General features: G+C 42.5%; 1 protein-coding gene across 2 annotated transcripts in view; it reads left to right on the forward strand.

Annotated features, from left to right (window-relative positions):
* The window catches only part of OTUD7A (OTU deubiquitinase 7A), a 388,339-nt gene that overhangs the window by 26,280 nt on the left and 344,566 nt on the right, over positions 1–17,493 (forward strand). For both annotated transcript variants that reach the window (XR_008705287.1, XM_055555716.1), the window contains exons 3-4: positions 5,153–5,234; positions 9,966–10,049. The gene's annotated coding sequence lies outside the window, so the exon portion shown is untranslated. The remainder of the gene's footprint in view (positions 1–5,152; positions 5,235–9,965; positions 10,050–17,493) is intronic.

Here is a 17,493-nt window from a genome sequence, read left to right on the forward strand (position 1 = left end):
CTGATGTGAGAGTTTACATGTCACAGTAGGTGATCCCAAGTCAGTTTTTATCAGGGATGTGGGCGCTCCTGTTTTTCCCAGGAATCCTGCAGGAGACACACCAGTTCCTCACTCTGGTGGCGGGAAACCAGGTGGCAGTGGCCAGAGCTGTGGAGACGTAGGGAGGCTGGAGCGTCTTCCTTGGCCTTTTCCTCCAGCCGTTACCCTCAATTTCAAATTCACGTGTGCTTACTGCTTTGGAATACCATCGTGGTGACTGGTGCTGGTAAGTTCCCTGGCCCACGGCATCTGTGAGGGATGTCAGCGTCACTGACACACTTCGTGCCTGTGCTGAGCAGAGGCCAGCGCCGCCTTCAGGAATGGGATGTCTTTGGGGTCATGTTTGACTCCACTGTTTCAGAGCCTCAGATGATGGTGTGTTCTCTTCAGAGTTCAAGGTGAAATCCCTCTGAACCCTCATCCTGTTGGTCACTCTGTTCTTTGGTCCAGGAACCCTCAATGTGCTGGCAGACCTGCTACCAGCGATGGCAGAAGGAACAGCACATGAAAGGGAGGACCTGCTCACCAAAGCGGCCACTGCCGAGTGACTTTGCCACTGCATGGAGGGACATCCAGTGCCCAGACCAGCATCTGCCCACTATGGGGAGCAGCACGGTCACCGTTACTAGCCAGGGGGAGGAGGGGAGGGGGGTGCGGCTGGCTTCTACATTGTGCTTAAAGCCATGCTCAAGCTAGAGGGGGCCTGAGTGCCTGCCAGCCTTTCCTTGGGAGCATATGGACACCTGCTGGGAGGACAGCACACCCAGCATCACGCAGCTCCTGCCCCAAATCAAGTGTGGGATCACTTGATCCATGAGATCTGCTCTGATGTTGTGGGATCCCAAAGGATTCCATCTGGATCATGATCAGAAGTGAATCTGACAAATGTCTCTCTGGCTATTAAATGGATTGTGAAGGATTTGGGAATTTGATTCTGAGAGAGGATCCTAGAGATCAATTAGGATGGTGGGGGCTCTCCAAATTGGGGGAGGGTCCTTAGGATCACTGAGGAACAGGGTGGGATGGTCCTCAGAATCACTGAGGAGCAATGGAGGGGGTCCTCGGGGTCACTGAGGTCTTGCAGCCCTGTGGGTCCTGGAGACAGTTGAGGGCCGTTTTGGCTCATGTGATGGAGGTGGAGAGAGGCCTGGCTTTGGCATCTGGTCAGTGGTGTGCAGTGGACGGATGTGAGACAGAGCACGGTGTGCAGGTGGAACCAGGGCCTGGTATGACCCTGGGGATGTGCTGGTTGGCTGAGGTAGTGATACTTGAGCTCTGCTAAAGGGTTTTCTGCCAATCGGAAAGTGTTGTTTCTGTTTGTGTTTTTAAGTTTGAAGTCCAGTGTATTCTTTTTAGCTATTTCTGCTTTATTGACTATGCCAAAGTCTTTGACTGTGTGGATCACAATAAACTGTGGAAAATTCTGAAAGAGATGGGAATACCAGACCACCTGATCTGCCTCTTGAGAAATTTGTATGCAGGTCAGGAAGCAACAGTTAGAACTGGACCTGGAACAACAGACTGGTTCCAAATTGGAAAAGGAGTTCGTCAAGGCTGTATATTGTCACCCTGTTTATTTAACTTATATGCAGAGTACATCATGAGAAACGCTGGACTGGAAGAAACACAAGCTGGAATCAAGACTGCCAGGAGAAATATCAATAACCTCAGATATGCAGATGACACCACCCTTATGGCAGAAAGGTGAAGAGGAACTCAAAAGCCTCTTGAGGAAAGTGAAAGAGGAGAGTGAAAAAGTTGGCTTAAAGCTCAACATTCAGAAAACAAAGATCATGGCACCCGGTCCCACCACTTCATGGAAAATAGATGGGGAAACAGTGTCAGACTTTATTTTTCTGGGCTCCAAAATCACTGCAGATGGTGACTGCAGCCATGAAATTAAAAGATGCTTACTGCTTGGAAGGAAAGTTATGACCAACCTAGATAGCATATTGAAAAGCAGAGACATTATTTTGCCAGCAAAGGTTCGTCTAGTCAAGGCTATGGTTTTTCCTGTGGTCATGTATGGATGTGAGAGTTGGACTGTGAAGAAGACTGAGTGCCGAAGAATTGATGCTTTTGAACTGTGGTGTTGGAGAAGACTCTTGAGAGTCCCTTGGACTGCAAGGAGATCCAACCAGTCCATTCTGAAGGAGATCAGCCCTGGGATTTCTTTGGAGGGAATGATGCTAAAGCTGAAACTCCAGTACTTTGGCCACCTCATGCGAAGAGTTGACTCATTGGAAAAGACCCTGATGCTGGGAGGGATTGGGGGCAGGAGGAGAAGGGGACGACAGAGGATGAGATGGCTGGATGGCATCACTGACTCGATGGATGTGAGTCTGAGTGAACTCTGGGAGTTGGTGATGGACAGGGAGGCCTGGCGTGCTGTGATTCATGGGGTTGCAAAGAGTCGGACACGACTGAGTGATCTGATCTGATCTGATCTGATTGATACCATGTCTAAGAACTTTTCACCTAGGCTAGCTCCTGAAGATTTCCTCTGATTCTTCTAAAATTTTATAGTTTTACATTTTCCATTTGTGTATTTGATCCATTTGAGCTAATTTGTTCAGGTGTGATGTCTCGATGGAATTTCGGTGTTCTGCTTGTGCATGTGCAACTGGCCCAGCACTCCTGGTTGAAAAGATGAGCCTTCCTCCATTGAATTGTTTTCACCTTTGTCAGAATCAGTTGGCTGTTCTTGTGTAGATCTGTTTCTGTTTTGTTTTTACTTCTGCTCACTGATCTACTTGTCTGCTTCTTGCTAATATTTCACTGCTTCAGTTACTGCAGCATTATGGTAAGCCCTAGTCTCAAGTACAGCAATGTCTCATGTCCCATTCTTTTACAAAATTATTTTAGCTGTTCCAGTCCCTTTGCTTTTCCATAAACATTTTGGAATAATCATGTTTATGTCTATTAAAAACAGCTTGGATGATTTGAGAGAATAGCATTGAAACATGTATTATATGTGAAATAGATCGCCAGTCCAGCTTCAATGCATGAGACAGGGTGCTCAGATCTGGTGCACTGGGATGACCCTGAGGGATGGGATTGGGAGGGAGGTGGGAGGGAGGGTCAGGATGGGGAACACATGTACACCCATGGCTGATTCATGTGAATGTAGGGCAAAAACAACCACAATATTGTAAAGTAGTTAGTCTCCAATTAAAATAAAAAACAAAACAAAACAGCTTGCTGGGATTTCCAGTAGGAATTTGGATAGAATTGACATCTTTACTACATTGAGCCTTCTAACCCATGAAGATGGTTTGTCTCTCCATTTATTTTGATCTTCTTTGATTTCTTTCATCATTTCACAGATTTCAATATGTGTCCCATACATGTTTTGTTCAGCTGATGCCTAAGCACTTAATTTTATCTGAATGATTATAAATCATATCGTGTTTTTCCACTTTCCACATGTGTTTTGCTAGTATGTAGATTTTTGAATATTGATCTCTTATCATGTGACCTTACTGAATTTATTGAGTTCTAGGAGGTTTTCTATAGATTCCTTAGGATTTTCTTTGTAGACTATTTCATTATCTGTAAAGAACATTATTTCTTTTTCAGCCTGTTAATATATGCCTTTTATTTTCTTTTCACACCTTATTCTACTTGCTAAAACTAATATTGTGTTGAATAGCAGTGGTGAGAGTGGACATCCTTTCTTGTTCCAGATGCCCTTAATCAGTGTGAGAAAGATCCTTTGAATTCCTGGTTGCTGAGTATTTTATCATGTGTGTATGTTGGATTTTGTCAAATGTGTTTCTGAGGCAGTTTATATGACCATGTGACTCTTAAATGGGAAGCCCACATGGTCCCTGTTAATGAGGGATGAGGAAGGTGGGTACTTCTTTTGTGATGCCTTTGGCAGGTTCTGTTATTACGGTTGTGGTGGCCTCATAAAATCAGCTCACAGTGTTCTTAGCAGCCTCTTTATGGAAGAAATCATGAGTTTAACATTGCATTGCAATATTTTTTTAGGTATTCTCAATTTAAAGTGGTTTAAATTCATGAAAAGTGTAGAAAAGAAAAACAAAATACTTCAGAAGAACTGAAAAGTGATTAAGTTATACAAGTAACCTCTTCTAGGTTCTGTTCCAGAGAGAATAGTGAAGGACAGCATCTGTACCACAGTTCTGCATTAGAATATTTAAACATTTCAGCACCAAATACCACCTTTGGAGTTTGCCTTAAATATGTATCTTGAATAAAAGGCAGATTATAAAACAGTGCTGAGTTTCAGGGAGGAAAAAAAAAGTTGTTTTTTTGTTTTTGGTTTTGCAGTAGCTCAATCATGAGGGAAGTATTGAGTCGGTCATCTCAATCCATATATATATATATATATAATAATTAAATATTTAAATCTAGATCCAAAAGTAGGGCAGTTTTGGAGAACAAAGAGGAAGCTATAATTTAAAAAATAATGAAACAGTAATTGCATTTCCTGTCCAACATATCCAGCTGTGACTGCCTCTGGCTTACTGTTTGCAGTGAAAACCAGTGACATTTTTGTCTTGTTCCATATTGTTTGACCATTGTATTTGGTAACCAGGAGAGAGGGTTTCAGGAAGAGCAAACAAGTTTATACTTCCTTTTTACTTGCCAGATATAGCAAATAGAAATATAAGCTGCCTATTTTTATCCCAAATATTACAAACTTATTAAAAACATTTATTGTTTATCACAAACCCATTTTTAACCAGATGTCTGTTTTTCATCTGGCAGCCATAGATTTTTCCTTGTTTTTTTCTATACTTTGAACCTTGCTCATTTTCATTCAGGGTAAAACCATCAGAAGGTGTAGAGGAATGTCAAAACTCTGTAGCAGTTGTTTTATTTCATGTCAGACAGTTATCTTTTCCTGGCAGGTGAACATGATGGTGGACCTTGTGTAATATTTCGTGTTTTTTCTCTTACGGGTGCCTGCATCAAGGTGTCAAACTCTGGGCGAAGGTTTCACCCTCCAAGGACTAGTCTGTACCCTGTACTGACAAGGCCTACTCACACTGTGCAGTGATCTCACTCCATTCTCGTGCCAGCATCTCATGATTCAAGGAGATTCTTACTCATCCATATATTCCCACCTCTGTCTCATTTGCAGTTACCCTCTTAGGATGCTGCCTGAATTTGTGTCCATGCAATATAGATACGTCATATGTCTTTCATCTTCCTGGGTCAGATGTGTAAGTAGAAACAGAGTTTTTCTCTTGCATGCTTTGCTTTGTGCTGGTGTCGTCTGTGGTGCCTGTATTAGATGGTGGGTTTGTGAACACCCTGAGGCTTCAGGTATCAGCAGGAGGAGGCCTGGTCTCAGCCACCATCCTGCTGTCTCTCTTTCCAGCAGCACTAATCTCTAGAGTCCCCAACCTGTCCTCTTCTGCTTTCATTCTGTTGGGCAGCTGGCAAAGCCACACTATGAACTTGAACCTCTTTGCTGTGGCCAGTATCCTTATATCTGTTAGACTTTATTTTACTCCAGAGGACAGAAATGCCCCAGACTCTTGTTTGTATTTTTGGCTGCTATGGGGACACATGAAGCTGTTAGAATCACAGCTCTGCTAAATAACAAAGATAAAGAGAATGGCTCTTGTAAGGGCCAAATACTCCTTACAGTCAAGTCAGAGAAAAAGCGTTATAGTCAGTTTACCAGCAGCTAAAATGAAGTCCTTCCTCCCTACACCATGGTCTTGCTGTTTCATTTGTAAGATCCCAAAGAACATGGGGCCCTGGATGGGGGTGAGTTTGGGGTCCCCCTTGAAAGCATTGTGGCAGTTTCTAGTGTCATTTTCTTCATGCTTTGTGAACACTGAACTCACTGTTCCTCCGTTTGTGATTGATCTCAAACTTCTAAATTTCCAACTAAATTCACTTAGAATACAGGTTAAAATATTCCTTGTGATGGGCTATTTTATTTACTCAAAATACAGAATTGAGAAATTTGATAATTTCTAGTATCTCTGGAATTCTGAGGATATTTAAATCTGGCCTACTTCCTAAAATGTCAAGAAAATTTTTTTTTGTAATTTTTTTAATTTTATTTTATTTTTAAACTTTACATAACTGTATTAGTTTTGCCAAATATCAAAATGAATCCGCCACAGATATACATGTGTTAAGTATAACATTTTATATTGACTTAAGTATGTTTTCGGAGAAGGCGATGGCACCCCACTCCAGTACTCTTGCCTGGAAAATCCCATGGATGGAGGAGCCTGGTAGGCTATAGTCCGTGGGGTCGCTAAGAGTCGGACACAACTGAACAATTTCCCTTTAACTTTTCACTTTTATGCATTGGAGAAGGAAATGGCAACCCACTCCAGTGTTCTTGCCTGGAGAATCCCAGGGACAGGGGAGCCTGGTGGGCTTCCGTCTATGGGGTCGCACAGTCGGATATGACAGAAGTGACTTAGCAGCAAGTATGTTTTATTGCTTAATTTGCATAAATAAGTATTTCCTAAGAATTGGGGTTTCAGTGCTCAGAATGTATATTTTTGTATAATTTTGAAGTTAAAATAGGAAGGACAAAATTTACTGCAGTTTTATTCCCATTTGGGGGAGTGTTTCTGAAGCCATTAAACCTGATAAAGACTTTTCCAAATGGAAATTGTTTCTTTTATAAATATTTTATGTTTATTAACTTTAACACTTAAACATAAAGAACTTGCTTTGGTTTCTAACAACTAGAAATTATACACACACTTGCATTAAATAAACGTTGGCCAAGCCTTGTGTGCACATGTGCAGGGGACTCCTCAGAGTCTGGCAGTTTGAGAATATGCCCCTCTTTTATCCCCTGGGCCTTCTTCTCTGCCTCAGTTCCCAAATGTGAGCCTCTGGACCTGTTGGGAAATTATGTTGTAAATAAGCTATCTTTATTTTCCTATGGGAAAGGAGCCTAGAATTTCTTCTTTTTTAAAAGGTATTAAGAATGTTACCTTACCTTGATTAGAAGGGCTATCATTCCCCTCCCCCCACCCTCCACCCCACCGCCAAAAATTAACCCAGAAAGTAACATGTGTTGGCGCCAAGATGTGGCTCTTGTGTACTGCAGGTGGGAGTATAAAATGGTACAGCCACTATGGAATATAATACAATGGTTCCTCAAAAAAATAAAAATAGATTTACCATATGATCTAACAATCTTCCTTCTGGGTATGTACCTAAAAGAAGTAAAAAGCAGGGACTCTAAAAGATATTTGGACACCCGTATTCATAGCAGCATTATTCACAGTAGGCAAAAGCTGGAAACAACCCAAGTGTCCACTGACAGATGAACAGATAAACAAAATGTGGTATTAGCATCAAAGGAGTTGTTGTTCAGTCACTCATTCGTGTCCAACTCTTTGTGACCCCATGGACTGAAGCATACCAGGCGTCCCTGTCCTTCACTATCTCCCAGAGTTTGCTCAAACTCTTGTCCATTGAATTGGTGGTGCCATCCAAGCCACCTCATCCTCTGTCGCCCCCTTCTCCTCCTGTCCTCAATCTTGCCCAACATCAGAGCGTTTTCTAATGTGTCGGCTCTTTGTATCAGGTGGCCAAAGTATTGGAGCTTCAGCTTCTGCATCAGTCCTTCCAGTGAATATTCGGGGTTGATTTCCTTTAGGATTAGCTGGTTTGATCTCCTTTCTGTCAAGGAATTCTCAAGAGTCTTCTCCAGCACCACAGTTCGAAAACATCAGTTCTTTGGCACTCAGCTTTTTTTATGGTCTACCTCTCATGTCTGTACATGGCTACTGGAAAAAACCATAGCTTTGATTATATGGGCCTTTGTCCGCAAATGAAATAATATCGAATGAGATATTAACCTTAAAAAGGAATGAAGTTCTGACACTTGTTAGAACATGGATGAATCCTGAAGACACAGTGCTCAGTGAAATAAGCCAGGCACATAGGACAAATACTGCCTTAATTGCACTTGGTGAGGTCCTAGAATAGTCACATTTATTGAGACAGGAAGTGGATGGTAGATGCCAGGCACTGAGGAAGGGAAGAAAGGGGACATGTTTTTTTGAGGTATAGAGTTTCCGTTTGGGAAGATGAAAAAGTTCTGGAGATGGATGGTGGGAATGGTTGCAGGGCAGTATCAGTATACTTAATGCCACTGAGTTGTACACTTTGTTGATGTTGTTGTTTAGACACCAAGTCATATTTGTCTCTTTTTCTGCCCGGCTCCTCTGCTTATGGGATTCTCCAGGCAAGGATACCATTTCCTTCTCCAGGGGATCTTCCCAACCCAGGGATTGAACCAGCATCTGCTGCATTGGCAGGCAGGTTCTTTACTGCTGAGCTTCCAGGGAAGTCACAAACTGTATGTTTAAAAGTGGTTAAAAAGGAAAATTGTATATGTATCGGCCGAAATTTTTAAAAAGTATCATGGAGGTGTGTCCGTCTAGAGATCAAGGGACTATTTATGCCTTCCTGTGGGTTACTTACAACACCTTCAGGCACTTTAGGTTTTGTTTCAGGGTCTGTACCCTGAGCCCCCATATGTTTGTCTGGCTGCCCAACATTGTTTGTCTGGTGTGGCCAGTGGGTGAGAGGGCAGGATGCTTGAAGTACCTTTGGTTCAGGCTGGATGAAGGGGGGCAGTCTAGATTGTGAGCCTACCAGCTCCACTTTTTCTTTTCCCTTTTTTGGGGAAATAAAATGGAATACACAGACAATAAGAATACTTTCAGCTGAGTCTCAACAAACACGCATCTGTGAAAATCCACATCTCCATCAAAATATGGAAGGGTTATGCCTGAAAATTTTCTCAGACCCTGCCTCCAGCTCACCCCAGGCAGCTGCTTTTTTGATTTCTCCATTATATATTAAATGTCCTGTTTTAGAACTTTTATGAAAGGAATCAGGTGGTAGGTGCTCCACACAGTGTGGGGTTTCTGCGATTTATTTGTATTGTTGCTTTATCAGCAGCTTGTCCCTCTTCCTTCTTGTCTCTCTTTCATTGTCTCACGGTGCCAGGGCTTGTTTGGCTACTTTCTTGTTGCTGAAGTGCTAGGCTGTTCCCAGTTTGGGGCTCTTATGAATAAGGCAGCTGTGAACATTTTGATGCAAGGCTTTTTGTGGACCGATGCTTTTGTTTCTCTTAGGTTAATACCTAGGAATGGAATAAATGGGTCGTGGGGCAGGCCTGTAAAAGACTGCTACACCATTTTCATACCCCTACCCATGAGGCTTTAGGGTTCTGGTTGCTCTGCATCCTTTCCAACATTTGGTACTGCCAGCCTTATTTCCGTTAAGGCATCCCAGTGGGTGTGCAGTGGTGTATCATTGAAGTTTTAATTTGCATCTCCCTGGTGACTAATGATGTTGAAGTGCCTAGCCAGCTCTTTGCTTCACTTTTCACCCGGTGGTTTGTCTTCATATTACTGAGTTGTAGTTGTGACTTTAAGCAGAATTTTAAAATGTCTATGAAGTTATTAATAACTTGTCATTTATCAGTTATATATATCATTGCTTTCCGTGTCCTAAAAAAACTTTTGCCTACTGTAAGTCATGAAGATATTCTACTTCTTGAAGTTCTGTAGTTAACTTTACTGAGGTTGTGATTCAGCTTCAATTAATTTTTGCATATGGGGTGAGGTAGGGTTTGAGGTTCATCTTTTTCCGTATGGATATCCAGTGTTTTCTAGCACCATTTGTCCAAAAGACCATCCTATCCATGCTAAACTGTTGTGGTGGCTTTGTCAAAAATCAAATGGTCGTGTAAGAGAGGATATATTTCTTGTCTCTTTATTCTGATCCATTGATCCATTTGTCTCATTATGTCAGTATCGTACTGCCTTGGTTACCATACCTTTATGATAACATCCAAGATCCTGCCCATCACACTCTCCTGGCTTTGCAGGGCGATACAGTAGACGATATTCACATTGTTTGCTCACTCATGTTCCTCGTGTGTGAAACAGTGGTGCTGCTGCTGAGTGATGGTGATGACCATGTGAATTACCTATGGTGGTACCTGGCACAGAGCCAAGCACAGGACATGTTCAGTAAGTGTTTCTCTTCCTTTTTGATTGTATACCTTCACTATATCTCTGGCATGACTGGGAAGTCAGTAGAGAAGCAACAGGATGAAATAATTTTTTATTGAAGTATAGTTGATTTATAATGTGTTAGTTTCAGGTATACAGCAAAGTGATTCAGTTATATAGCTAGATAGATATTCTTTTTTAGATTCTTTTCCCTTAGATTGTTACAAGATAATTGAGTACAGTGCCCCGTGCTCTAACAGTAGGTTCTTGTTGTTTGTTTTATATATAGTAGTCTGTATATGTTAATTCCAAACTCCTAATTTATCCCTTTACCCCATCTTCCCCTTTGGTAACCATAAATTTATTTTCTGTGTCTGTGAGTCTGTTTTTGTTTTGTAAATAAGTTCATTTGTATCTTTTTTTTTCAAATTCCACATATAAGCAATATCACATGATACTTGTCTATGTCTGGCTTACTTCACATAGTATGATAATCTCTAGGTTCATCCATGTTGCTGCAAATAGCATTATTTCATTCTTTTTTATGACTGAGTAGTATTTCATTCGGAGAAGGCAATGGCACCCCACTCCAGTACTTTTGCCTAGAAAATCCCATGGACGGAGGAGCCTGGTAGGCTGCAGTCCATGGGGTCGCTAAGAGTCGGACACGACTGAGCGACTTCACTTTCACTTTTCACTTTCATGCATTGGAGAAGGAATGGCAACCCACTCCAGTGTTCTTGCCTGGAGAATCCCAGGGACGGGAAGCCTGGTGGGCTGCCATCTATGGGGTCGCGCAGAGTCGGACACGACTGAAGCGACTTAGCAGCAGCAGCAGTATTTCATTATATGTATATGTGTGTGTATACATATATATATATATATATATATATATATATATATATATATCACATCTTCTTTATCCATTAATGTTTTAGTGGACATTTAAGATAAAATAATTTTAATTATGATCCTGGATTCTGTGGCAGAGGACAAAACCAAGGCACTGTCTACTTCGTTTCAATATCGACCTTGACTGTTTAATTTTGCAGCATTCTCTAATTTTTTAAAGTGTACTTCTCTAACCTTGGTTTTTTTATATGTAAAATGAAGATAATATCCTTCAAGGTCACTGTCAGACACATTTGTATTAAAGCATGTGAAAACAATTTGTTGGCGCTAAAACATTTTAATAGCATCAATCGCCATCTTTCCCACTCTCTCTCTACTGGGATTGAAAACATTCAGGGGGCAGGGGATATATTCCCCCCTTTTTGTGTTTTACTCAGGCACAAGAGCTCACATCATTGATCTGGTACCTATTTCATTTTTTTTATTGTCATTAATGTAACTGCGTCTATCAGGATTTTCTCAAGGACCACAGATAACACAGTTTATTTGAGTTCCTCTCATGTTTATTGTCACACTTTACAAATAACGCATTAAAATTATTTAGTAGGAGAGTTTACAGACTCAAAGAGACAGCTCCTTCCTTCTTGGTTTTGATTTAAGACACAGAGCAGGGCAGGTGTGAAGCAGCAGCAGCAATTGTAGAATGCTGGGTAAGTGGCAGATGGTGGTGTGAGACTGACCGTCTGCTCTCGAGTTGTCTGTGCATCCTGGGGTGTGTCTAGAACATTCCCTAGCCCCTTAACACAGAGGATAAATAGGAGTCCCCTGCAAGGGCAGAGTGGGTGTGCAGAGGTTGAGAGAAGGGCGAAAAGTGGCTCCCTGGAGGCAGAGATTGCCGGGGTCATGCTGAGCCCTGAGTGGAGGCTTTGAGAGCTGTTTAAGAGTGTCTCAGGTTAAGTGTGTCTGGATCTCAAGCAGCAAACTCAGGTGTCAAGGAAGAGCGCTTTTTCCTTTGCCATCTGTCTGCTCTGATTCTGATGCTTAGCCTCCATTCCCTGCGCCACAGTCATTTGGGGTGCCCTCTGCCTCCCTGCATTGTGCTGCAGGTGGGCTTTTCAGAGCCCAAAGGAGGTGGTCTGCAGAGGGAACGGCTACCCTCCCACTCAGTGGTCCACACAGATGGACCCTGAGTGTCCAGGCTGCCACCTGCCTGATTGTGTGTGCACCTGGAGGAGGTCTATACCTCTGGCACCTTTATGGTGACATCCTGACTTCTTGTGTGCTCATATCACTGCATGGTGGCTTCTGCTCCCTGGAGCTATCTTCTGCTCCCTGGAGCTATCACCCTGTGAGGGCAGAGACCTACGGAACCAAGAATGAAGACTGCAGTAACTTTCAGAACAAAACTGGCATGAATGAGGTTGAAGTGTGGGAAGCCTTTCCTTATTTGTATTGATGACCCCAGGCCACACCTACACCAAAGATTTGCTGGAGCCGAGGGAAGTGCCAGCACATCCCCAGCCCTGGCCTGGATCTAGGACCACACTCGCCAGAGCAGGGGGTGCCAGCTTCGTGCCTCCAGACTTGACTTGCAGACTCTCCTGTGACTGCCTCCTGGTTTGCTGTGCTTGCTCTCCATGCCCTGCCCTGCATTGTTTCTTCATCTGGTTGATTCAGTATTCATTACTGTAACAGATGTTTATTGAGCATGTACTGTAGAGCAGGGACAGCCAATGCAGAAGGAAAAGAGCACTTTCTGTACTCAGATGAAGTCAGGTCAGTGCCACTAGGTGTTCACATGTGACCTGCCGCATATGTGCTGGTGTGACTTGGCTCCCAGCTCAGGGACTCGGCCCAGGCAAATAGGGAGAGGGAGGTCTGGGATCCCCACCCAGTGGGTGGGCCACAGTGAACACCTTGTTATTAGCCAGCCCTACAGTAGATCCAAAAACCCAGGGAGGCAGGTTCCCAGGACAGAGGAAGTCCAGATGGATGAGAAGATATTCCAGACATATTTCAATCAAGGCCTTATATTTTCTCAGCCTAATCAAACAGTTTACTGCACACTCCTCCTTTGATAAATAGCTGATCTCATTAAGGGATGACTAAGGACTACAAAAGAATTATAAGAGAAACATGAAAATAAAGAAAAAGAACACAAGCCAAGATTACGGGAAAATGTGGATGATTCAGAGATTAGCTCAAGAGTTCAGAAAAGTAAGTTTCCAGGTGCTCAAAGAAAATGCTGGCATCATGATCTCTTAAGCAGAATTGAGCATAGAAGAAAGATTCAGAGGATTGAGTGAGACAGAAGAGAACAAAGCCCACGACGGCAGAATTTAGGGGAAAAAAGTTGGAGGAGAAAAATGTAAAAATGATAGTGACACAGAGACTAATTCAGAAGCCACAAAATAGGCCTCATCGGACAGGGACAGGGTGGAGGAAATGCCAAACAGGAACCAAGTACCACTGTGATTTGATTTCCTAACAAACAGTTTTAGAAAAGAAGGGGGAAAATTAAGTAGACAGTCAAAGAAAACTGTGTAAATATCCAGACCAAACTTATTGCATTTAGTTAAGCTTTTAAAAAAATGACCAAAACTAGACCCTTATTTTATTATTCAGTTCAGTTCAGTCGCTCAGTCATGTCCAACTCTTTGCGATCCCCATGGACTGTAGCACGCCAGGCCTCCCTGTTCATTGCCAACTCCCGGAGTTTACTCAAACTCATGTCCGTTGAGTCCGTGATGCCATCCAACCATCTCATCCTCTGTCATCCCCTCCTCCTGCCTTCAATCTTTCCCAGCATCAGGATCTTTTCCAATGAGTCAGTTTTCACATCAGGTGGCCAAGGTATTGGAGTTTCAGCTTCAGCATCAATCCTTCCAATGAATATTCAGGACTGATTTCCTTTAGGAAGGGCTGGTTGACTCTCCTTGCAGTCCAGGGGACTCTCAAGAGTCTTCTCCAACATCACAGTTCAAAAACATCAATTCTTCGGTGGTCAGCTTTCTTTATAGTCCAACTCTCAATCCATACATGACTACTAGAAAAACCATAGCTTTGACTAGATGGACTTTTGTTGGCAAAGTAATGTCTCTGCTTTTTAATATGCTGTCTAGTTTGGTCATAACTTTTCTTCCAAGAAGTAAGCATCTTTTAATTTCATGGCTGCAGTGATTTTGGAGCCCCTAAAAATAAAGTCAGCCACTCTTTCCACTGTTTCCCCATCTATTTGCCATGAAGTGATGGGACCAGATGCCATGATCTTAGTTTTCTGAATGTTGAGCTTTAAGCCAACTTTTTTACTCTCCTCTTTCACTTTCATCAACACACTCTTTAGTTCTTCTTCGCTTTCTGCCATAAGGATGGTGTCCTCTGCGTATTACATTATACCAAAAAAATCAACTGAAAATGAATTAAAGACTTGCATATAAGACCTAAAACCATAAAACTCCTTGAAAAAAGCAAAGGGCATAAACTCCTTGATGGTGGTCTTGGTGATGGTCTTTTGGATATGATACCTGAAGCAAAGACAGGAAAAGTCAAAATGAACAAGTGGAACTACATTAGACTACCAGCTTCTGCACAGCAAAGGAGACCATCAACAAAATGGAAAGGCAGCCTGTAGAGTGGGAGAAAATATTTGCAAATCATATATCTGATAAGAGATCAACATCCAAAATATGTAATACAACTCAATAGGCAAAGAAAATGAAGAAACAAACAGTTTGAGTAAAAAAATGGGAGCAGAGGCCCTGAACAGACATTTTTCCACAGAAGACATACAGATGACCAACACGTTTAGGAAAAGGTGCTCAACATTGATAATCATCAGGGAAAGATGAATTAAAAGCATGATGAGATACCACCTCACACCTGTTACTTAACTATCATCCAGAAGACAAGAGATATGGGTGAGTATCTGTGAGGATGTGGAGAAAAGGGGACCCTCCTACTCTGTTGATTGGAATGTAAACCAGTATAGCCACTGTGGAATACAGTATGGAGGTTCCTCAAAAAATTAAAACTAGTACTAACATATCCAGTAATTCTACTTCTGGATATATATCTAAAGGAAATGAAAACAGGCTCTCAAAAACATACCTGTATTCTCATGTTCATTGCAGCATTATTCACAGCATTTGCACTGCTGCTGCTGCTGCTAAGTCGCTTCAGTCATGTCTGACTCTGTGCGACCCCATAGACGGCAGCCCACCAGGCTCCCCTGTCCCTGGGATTCTCCAGGCAAGAACACTGGAGTGGGTTGCCATTTCCTTGTCCAATGCATGAAAGTGAAAAGTGAAAGTGAAGTCGCTCAGTCGTGTCCAGCTCTTAGCGACCCCATGGACTGCAGCCTACCAGGCTCCTCCATCCATGGGATTTTCCAGGCAAGAGTACTGGAGTGGGGTGCCATTGCCTTCTCCGATTGTACATGTATATACACACAGAGACACAAAGGAATATTATTCAGTCATGAGAAAGAAGCAAATCTTGCCATTTGTGACAACATGGATGAACCTGGAGCACATTATGCTAAGTGAAATAAGCCAGGCAGAGAAAGACAAAAACTGCATGGTACCACTTATTTGCTGCTAAGTCACTTCACTCGTGTCTGACTCTGTGCAACCCCATAGACGGCAGCCCACCAGGCTCCCCCGTCCTTGAGATTCTCCAGGCAAGAACACTGGAGTGGGTTGCCATTCCTTCTCCAATGCATGAAAGTGAAAAGTGAAAGTGAAGTCGCTCAGTCGTGTCCAACTCTTAGCGACCCCATGGACTGCAGCCTTCCAGGCTCCTCCATCCATGGGATTTTCCAGGCAAGAGTACTGGAGTGGGGTGCCATTGCCTTCTCTGGTACCACTTATTTATGGGATCTTAAAAAGAATTTTTTTTTAACTTAGAGAATAGAAACGTGCTTGACAGCATCTGGGGGTGGAGGAGATAGGGAGGAGCTGATGAAAGGAAAAACTAACAAACAAAAAGGAATGACTGAGTCGTGGTGATTTTCTTCACTTCCTTGCTGCCCTCCATCTGGCATCAGGGCAGAAAAGGTAACAAGCATCAGTCATGGTAGAACATGCTGTGCCAGCCTCTGCCAAGTTGCACCCTCTGAAAGGAGCCTGGTGGATTCTGAGTGCAACAATGGATGTCCCAATAGTTCCTTATTTAGCCAAACTGACCAGTGTAAAGACAGAGACAATGGACAGATATTCTCAAGCATGCCAGAAATCAGAGAGCTTAGCTGCTGTGAGCCCTTCCAAATAAGGGTTTTGAATAAAACCATTGAATGTCGACATCCAGCCAAAATAGAAGTGTATAAAAGTTCTGCACTTGTTATAAGATGGATGGTGCACCTCAAATCTGTTTAAATATAAAAATAAGAAAGATCAGCCATCTGTGTGAGTTATAGTGGCAGCACATAGTATAGATAATATAAACCTTACAAATAGTAATATAATTTAGGAAAATCACTGGGAGGGGGACAGGAGGGGTCAGGGAAGTATGTAATGTCTTCATCTTTCTTAGCATTTTCACTAAGTTGAAAATGCTTTTTTACAACAAGAGCTGTAAGTTCAAGGTTTTTCATATATATGTTACCTTTAGAGCAGTCTTTTAAGAAGATGTCTTCTATAGCAATGAAATGTTTCTCTGAAATTTAGCAGTTCTTTCTGTTTTGCTGTCACATCCTTGCTTCCCTTTCTTTGTCCTCAATGAAAAATGCTGCTCACCGATGCTCAGTGTGCTGTAGGGATTGACAATACCTAGTGAGCTGGCATCTGTGAACAGATGATGAGAGTGCTATGGAAGTGAAGCAGGTGACGTGATCGAGAACAGAGAAGCGATGTGGCTAAGGAAGGCCTCAGGAAAGAGATGCTTAGATCAGCCCAGATGCTGATCTGCAGCCCGCCAGGCTGGGGAGCAGGCTGTAGAACCCTGGATGGGAAGGGACCTGTTCCAGAAACAGAACAAGGGCCTTGTATTTGGTGCCTGCTTTGTTAGTAGTCCAGCAGATGGCCTGTCTCCTGTGTAATCCTGTCCCTACTATACTCTTCCTGCCTTGAACTGTGTCATCGTGTTTACCTACCTAACCATCATTTAGCACTGTCTGGAAGATACCCAGTGAAGGTGGAAAGATAGATGAGTGAATGAACAAATGAGTGAGTGGATGGATTTTTGAGGGTATAAGGTTAATGACATATTACAGTTTGTGCCATTAGCCACATTTTATGTTTAAAACTTAGTATTTTTTAAACAAGATTGCTTTTTGGGAGCCTTGTAAAATCCACATTTAGGTGGCTAATGATGGCCCAGGACCAGCCAGCTCAAGATTCTAGCCTCCCATGAACCATATAGATTTATCTTCTGAGGGTTTTAGGTTCTGAGGTACTTGTGCACTAAGAGAAATTAAGTTCATGGCCAAGATCCTCATCTGTGTTTATCTGAGAAGAGAGTGCGTTAAGATATTTTCTATCAGATTCCAGAGGCAGTGCCCTTCTGGAAGCATACTTTGGCTAACTTCACCTGTTCTTTGCTATGAGATGTTGAAATCACAGATATGGTGACTTATGGAAGCAGGGTAGTAAGTCATTTTATTTCCTTTAGGATA

Source organism: Bubalus kerabau, chromosome 19 (genome assembly GCF_029407905.1).
Source record: "Bubalus kerabau isolate K-KA32 ecotype Philippines breed swamp buffalo chromosome 19, PCC_UOA_SB_1v2, whole genome shotgun sequence".
Lineage (NCBI taxonomy): Eukaryota > Metazoa > Chordata > Mammalia > Artiodactyla > Bovidae > Bubalus > Bubalus kerabau.